The sequence below is a fragment of the Paralichthys olivaceus genome, chromosome 19 (assembly GCF_024713975.1).
Source record: "Paralichthys olivaceus isolate ysfri-2021 chromosome 19, ASM2471397v2, whole genome shotgun sequence".
NCBI lineage: Eukaryota > Metazoa > Chordata > Actinopteri > Pleuronectiformes > Paralichthyidae > Paralichthys > Paralichthys olivaceus.
The window spans coordinates 14,386,974-14,395,100 of NC_091111.1; positions in this window are offsets into that span (position 1 = coordinate 14,386,974).

Sequence of the window (8,127 nt, forward strand, 5' to 3'; positions counted from 1 at the left end):
GTTCACTCAACAAGAAATATTCCCACAAATTGAACGAGAAAAGAGTTTTTAAACAAAACATCCCCTCATCACGATATTGAATCATCAATCGTCATTTTCATGTTGGATTCTGTCAGTTTTATTTTGTGAAGGTCCACTGGAGCAGGTTTCATACAGACGGAGGCCACACACACACACACAGTGGAGGTGGAAGAAGGAAGTAGTGATGACGGTTACATCAGGTAGAATGAGAAGGTTGAGAAGTACCAGTGAAGAAAGAACAGCTGGAGCAGATGTAGGAGGTGAAGTGGTCCCTGTGGTAATACAATCAAACTGGGAGAGCGTCTCCAGCAGGTTATAGGGACAACATCTGAAGTCTTCGAGCTTGAGGAAGACCCACACACCACAGCTACAAGGGGACGAGAGGGAGATTTAACATTTGGTTTTATCTGGTATGACTTCTTAAAGCAACGTAAAGGGCAAACTTCAATTTGGAAAAATGTCATGAATGTCAGATGATCATAAAACGTTCATGGTCTGCACACGACGATTTATCTGCACAGAGCGTAGACTGTATATAAAGATGGACGACACGTCTCCACTTCCTCCCACTGCACAGAGGTGAAGTCCAAATAATCTGGATACGAAAGCTGCTCATGTCATCTATCTTTATATACAGAAGGTCGAGGGCTGTGCCGACTGGCGTTGCCATCCCTAAAGCTAAGAAGCTAATGTGGCTACAAGGATCGTAGCCTCAGAAGAAGTCGACTCAACTTATAAAACTGACACAGATGAAACCACATTGGTTTTGACTGAAGCTGAACATTAAAAATGTGCTGCTTTAGATTTAGCTCCCCATCTTTTCCAGCGGAACGCTCTTCAGAAGAGGTTGTGTGTGTATAGAGAAGAATGAATGAGTATTGTTTTAAGGCAGATTTAGAATAAAAATTTGCTTACTTATCCTTTAATGCTCTGAGAGCAAGATTTCATCGTGGCTGCAGAACTCTGATGGAATTCATATTGTGTGGAGATAAGTGGGTGTGCCGTCGCCTCGTGGAATTCTAATCCCGTAAAGGGCAGCTGAATTAATTCTGAATGACTCATGAAAAAAAGAGTGAGAGGAAGTGGAAATGATTATTGTCGTCCTGACCGGCTCATCGCTGCCCTGCGGTACCTGGCCCACGCCAAAGCTGAGGGGAGGAACGATCTGGTTTTCACGAGGATTTAAGGGCGTCAAGCTTTCTGATCCTCAGTCAGACAGTATGTTGTTTTTTTTATCCACCTTCTGTTTTCTGGACTCGTTTAAACCTGATTCTTGGCACAGAGCAGGTGACGTAGATCATCGCCCGGAGGCACAAAGGCTTTTTGTTTGGCACTTAAATATGATCTCTGCTGTGAATCCACTAAATCAGTGTCTCTAATGGAGCGCTGACACCCAAGAGGACTGTATTGTTGTTTGGAAAACAGCGTTTTGCTTGACGAATCACCTCTTTTTATGAACCAAATGAGAGATGTGTGCTAGCATATTGACTTACACTGTAAATTTGAACATCTCAACAGGACTGAAAGAAAAATAAACAGATACATTTGCGAAGAGTTTTCATGGATTCACCACATTGTTGCTGAAGAGGTTACGATTTCTCCACCTGTTAGTTTGTTGTCAGCAGGATCACACATACCACATTAAACAGATTTCCATGGAACCTGCTGGAAGGATGGGACACTCGAGAGAAAGGGGCAAATCCAGGATTTTAGTTTTTTCACTTTTGAATTTAAGGGGCCTGTGGATTATGAGAATGAACTGTATTTAAATTGAGCTTTACAACCACTGGAAGCACTTCATCCGTTCACAAACACACATTCATAAAGTGCTTCTATACACAACGCATGTTATTGGCAATTTTTGGGGAGCCGGTGATCGAGACACTGACCTTCCGGTTAGCGGACCACCCTCTCTACCTCCTGAGTCACAACCAGCCTCAAGGCCTCGGCCCCTCTTCCCATCCTAACATCTATATATGAACCTGTGACCTACTGAGCCTCTTTAAGAGAGTTTATATTTGTTTTTTCCTTCATTGATATTTGTAAGAAACAAAGCACAATCAGCTGGATGCTGCAGGAGATACTCAATAAGCATAATACTTTTTGATGGTCACAAAACTAAAAGTCCGTATTGATATCATCCTGCAGGTATCACTGAATGTGATCAGAGATAAAACAAGCTCTGAGGCACCTGAATAAAAACCCACTGCATGGAGAGCAGTTTGCTGTCATTCAGCCGAACATGGTCACAACAAGGTCGCGATTGTTGCGTGAATCAACAATGGGATCGTCGACGGTTTCATGAAGAACGCAGCTGAGCTCTGAGAGCTCCGTGACGTCGCTCAGATAATGGAGCTGCAGTCGCTCCACTCTGTGGCTCCTTTGTTGTCGAACAGACAAAGCGCTTTGTATCGAGATGAAGCGCAAGAGTGTTATTAGCACGGTGACTGTGATGTCACAATAATGGTTCAGTGAGACATGGTAATGATGGCACTGAATGTGATACTGTGACAGCACGTGATCATGTTTATAGGATAATTGTGGTTTATTATGTTTAGGTGTTATTTTCAGAGTTTGGGCCATTTTCGCTATAGGAGGGATTTTCGAGTCTTTGAATCAAACATGAGCCGTCAGATTATTTATTACCCCTTTGAATCTTGAGTATTTCTCTAAAACATTAAATATTCATGACTAAATAAACAGAAATCAAACCAAACACATCCTCAGTTATTGTTTATTGAGACGTAAACAGTGAAGATGTCCGTCAGTCTGCTTCATCAGGACTGTGAGTGTGGTCGGATCACATTTGATTGACAGTGACCAAACAACCCACTGTCTTCAGATCCTGATTCAAATGACATTAAATCCTGATTGCTCCACATGAAGCGACATATCCAGCTGACCCCTGATCTGTAACCGGATGAAAAAACAACAGTCCGAGACTGTCATGACTGTTGGAACAGAAAAGAGTGTAAGACCCCATCACTCAGAGTCCGAGGCTGAGGGAGAACGTTTTCAAGGACTTCAAATTATCCCCAACGATTGATGTGGAGGAAAGAAATGAAAGCAAACAGGAAACTCACGCTGTCTGATTGACTGTCTGACAGAAAGTATTTATATGAAATTTAAAAAATATATTTTCTAGATTATTTGTTACAAGGTGAAACGATGGGATTTGATAAAAATATCCTTATTTTTACAGTGATGAACATTCATTAAGATTGATGACAATGTGAAGCCAAAGCATCTTGATCCCCCCCTGGTGGCTGGCTGCAGTATTGGCCATAAACCCCACTTCATCTATATTACGGGATGGGTCCTAACTAAAGAGTCCATGACTAAAATAAAGTTTCTGTCATTTTAGCTGGTTCTTATCACACTGATGTTGGTTCAAGTGTACATTTTTTACAATAAGTTGGTTTTAATTTGTTATTTGATGATTCAAAAACAGGGTTAGCAACTGACTCAATCATGTGTATCGTGTATCGACGGGACCTCGATACCGCGGCGCGTCCCTTGATTGCTTCTGTGGCTCCACAAGTGCAAGATGGCAGCATTAGTTCTTAAGATATTATAGCTGAGGAAGCGGAGATCGGTCATTGGTCTTTTTATAAATCGTCTATGGTCACACCCCTAAATACAATTATTTTTAACAAGGGTTTGTCATCAGCGTGCGATGTAACCAGTCTTTCATCAGCACCTTGCAGCGTTTAGCAGCACGTTTCTTTTCAATTTGTTAAGGAACCACAACAAAACCAAACCCATTATCTCACTTTCTTCTGTAGTGTGAAAGTCATTAGCTGCCACCACCACTGCTGCGCCTGGTTTAGATAATCAGGTTAAACTCTTGACTTGTCTCTTGCCCCACTGGAGAATATTGTCCCCTCCCCATATATCAGCTATTAAAGTGTTATCTCAACCAAAAGAAATGATGACCAACACTCTGAAAGTAAAATCCAATTTGTAAGAAACAGTTTGAAATGCAGTTTGGATATTATACTTCTTCCTCGATAGTGATGTCACATTTTATAGTAACCTAATGGGCTGTAAGTCGATGGGGCGTCTGCTCTACTGTACAGCACAAAGACTAATGCTCCTGTTGAAACATCCACTATCACTCTGTGTGTCCACGTGAAGCCTGCTGCTGCTGCAGCGGTGGAGAGGAGCGTCCAGCCTCCGCTCCGCCTCCCCCTGCAGCTGTGATGACCATTAGCGTCTGGCTGAGGCTGCGGGAGATAACAGGTGATTTAAGGCCCTGTACCCCAACACAGCCAGAGAGAAATGGCCGGCTGCTGCTTATCTCTCCCTCCGCCATACTCCACACACTTTTACATTAGGCTCCCCTATTCAAAGCCATCTGTCTTCCCAGTCAGGGTTTGATAAAACCGCCTGCGTACCTCACGTAGCAGGGGGAGCAGAAGACTGAGGAGACGCACACCACCACTCCACCTGCATACTTATACACAGAGCAAATCAGAGGATCAACAACGCTGCACTGGCTGAATACTTTATCCACGCTGACTTAGAGCCCGGGGCGACACAGTGGGACTCGACAACAATAGGCTGAGTGCTGCACACAAAAGATACTGTACCTGAGTGTACCATCACCCTCGGACTAATTGCAAATCAATGGTCTCGGCGAGATGAATGTGGTGAGGATAATAATCGCCTGCGGCTGCAGTAGATCAACCATTCAAGCACAGTGCCAAACACTAATCACAGCAGGTGCACCAATAAAGCTCTGGAGATTTTATAATTTCTCAACAGAAGAAAAGGCATTATATGATGTTCAGGGTTTTCTACCCAGGAGCAGCCCAGTGACAATGACGGGAATATCATTCCCACTGATTGCTCAGAAGGCGTTGGCATGTCTGTGGAGTGGTGATTAAATCTTAATGCTGTAACATGTTGGGCAGCCTCCGGCAGGAACAGGGATGGCTTCCTCCCTATTGAATGTGCATACGTGAAGAAATATCCTTCATCTTTAGGGCTCGAGAGAAAAACACTTAAGCAAAACCCCCTGAAGATCTGTAGACTGGATGTAAAGATAGAGATGTGGAGCAGGAGTTGTATAGCTGCCATGTGTTTGCTCACGGTGAAGCCTAAGCAGGCTTTCTTCCTCCGCTCTCTGCTTTGTAATTATACTGTCATTGTGTGAGGAGAGTGGCCTCGGCAGCAGCTAAAGGACAGAAAGTTCCCTTGTGTTTGGGCATAAGACAGAATGGGCTCTCTTTTTCTCTACCTCTGTTCTCCACATCCATCTCTTTACTTCCTTCCAGGCCTATCTAAGAGCTCTCAGTCGTCCATCTCCCCCCACTCCCTTTAGCGGTTGTCCCCTCAAAACCTGATGACTAAGCAAGTGAAAAGAGCTTATGCTATTAAATGCGTTGCACAGCATTTTTCCCAATGGCAGATTATGGTCCAAGTCTTGAGTGCATGTCAACATTGAAGAATATGCTCTCATCTCTTTGAGGAGTAAATCAGATGAGCTGGACGGCTTCATTCAGGTCGGTTGACCCTTTGCAGTCCAGCATGGTGGTAACACATCCAACCACAGGACTGAACTCTGAGGGTTCAACTAGGCACAGTGGTAAATCGGACCACGAGGGAGGCCTACAACCCCGTCCCGAGGGACACATGACCCCTCCAGTCTTCAAATGTTTCCTTTATTATCACATTTCTAACCATGATTGCAAACAGTGCACACATGATATTAATTGTAAAGTAGCAAAAGTTTACGTGTAAACTTCTACCATCCTCGCAGACACATTGTGCGGACATTTTTAGACGTTAAGTCTTCAAGCAAATATCTAAATTTAGCAGGTGTGCTATTGGCATGAGGGGGTTTCTAACTATGGTGCTGACGTGGCCGACCATTGAATTTCAGGGGTTCTCACATGGTTATTGATGCTGTGGAATATGAACGTGTTCTCAAGGGACCCTGTCAGCTCGAGGTAGCTGCCTGCTTCGCCAACTCGGTTACAAGGCCCCTGAGGCTGATGGCGGTTATATTATCAACAACCTAAATATTGGACAAATTACAATTTTACCCCATGCCCTTGGATAAAAGGTTAAAGGGTCACCCAAGCTATCACAGATCATCCTGCGGGAGACATGAATCACTGAATTTAATCACAAGCCCGGATCTAGACTGCTCAGATTGGGGGGGAAATTTGCAGTGGGAACCTTTTCACACAGTGGACTTAAAGATGACTTAGTTTTAAAGAACGTCAAAATAGGAAATTCAACCAAACCGTGGTATAATAATAATAATGATGATAAATCTATTCATATATCTATTAAAATCTTAACCTATTTGTCATGTGCAAATAATGTTGCGTGTACTTGTGTATATAGTGGTAATGATTAAGAATTTACACAGTAGTACATTAAGTGTCAATTAATTAATATCTAACCAGACACATTAACTTTCTTTATTCTGAGCGTTGATAAACATTGGTAAACTGTCACCTGCTAAATACTGCAAGTAGCTGTGCTTGTAAACTTTTCATCTAGTAAAATAAACCATATACCAGCAGTGAAACATATTTAACACAACACTACAGTACACAATACAATTTTCTTTTTACAAAAAAAAGCTTTTATAAGAAGAAGAATACTAACAAGAATAATTACAAGCTTTCAAAGTCACATGTGATTAGTCTCGGCATCGACTCTGATTCACAAGGTCTCAATTGGATTCAGATGAAATTATTGCGATAAATGATATTTATTTATTTCAGGTGTAATTAATTTAAACTATGTTTTAATAGTTTCACAGCCTGGTTTACTTCAGTTAATGGACAAACCTTGGACACAGGGAGACACTTTACCAATCGGGCAGAGTAGAAATGTGGGTGGGGCCACTTCTAGACCACCTGTGTGGAGCAGGAGCAGGTAGCCTCCATCCCCCAGGCTGGAAATAGCAAACAACAGCTACAGTCACTCAGAAATGTGAAGAATATTTGGAATGATTGATTTTTTATCTGCAATAAAAGAAAATTACTTGAACTACTACACCCAATATGTCCCTTTAGGTCGTCTCCCTCTGGCTGTGTGCCTGTCAGGTCACGATCAGGGTAAAGAAAACTCATGCGCACCTGTGACGCGTCATCGCTGACAAGCAACATGGCGGAGGAAGTGAACACGTGTCGCGTTTTCCAAGAGAACCGGACAAACATTATTTATATTCGTGGAAGTGAAAGACGAGCCGCGTGTTCCCGGTTAGTGAGGAACCTGCTCCCAGATGAGAAGGATCCAGTTCTGGTCCCACGGCTGGAGACATGAAAACAACCTGGAGGAGTTCAGAGGATAAGTGAAGTTAGATACAGTGAAATGTTGCCTCATTTTGGATTACTGCCTGGATCCAAAGGAGGAACACTGTGTTCAGAACATGCTGCTAAAGGTGAGGATTTGTTTTAGCAATTTGTTTTCCATAAAACCTGTTCTGATCATCTTCCTCCTCCTCCTCATCACTACCATCTGACATCAGACCTTATGTTCTTCGCTGAAGAGAAGCAGTGAGTGTGATATGTTTTAAATAATTATTAGTGTGATCTGGTTAGGATGTCATAAAAATTCAAATCAGTCCAGACAGAAGAAATGTTCCCCACCCCAGGTAAAGATATTTAAAGTTACAACTGCATACTGAAGCTAGTGTAGAAATCAACAGAGGTTGCTATTCCTTCAAACAGATGTTGAGATATTGGCCTAAATCCCTGCACCTCAAGAAATATGAAGATTTTGACCTGCTGGTGGCGCTAGATGACCAATGAGGGGATCACCAAAGCTGCCAGGAGTCCTCCTCTGGGGACTATGAATATACTGAATTGCAGGGCAACATTTCCTGTAGTTTTGTGATCTATCATTCAAGTTTTCAGACATGAATTCCAGTACATTTTTTTCAGGGTTTACCTTTCACATGATGTTTTCACTGCAACAGCAAAATGTCAGGCGAGGTGTGGAGCCTGACAAAAACTGACCTACTGACATTAACATCCCTTGGATCACCCTGCCAGTCCCTGCACCATCAGGCTAGTGTGTCAGTCCCTGTCTGTGCTTATCACCGCTGCCTCTCTTCACATGTACTGTATATTTGTCTCTGTC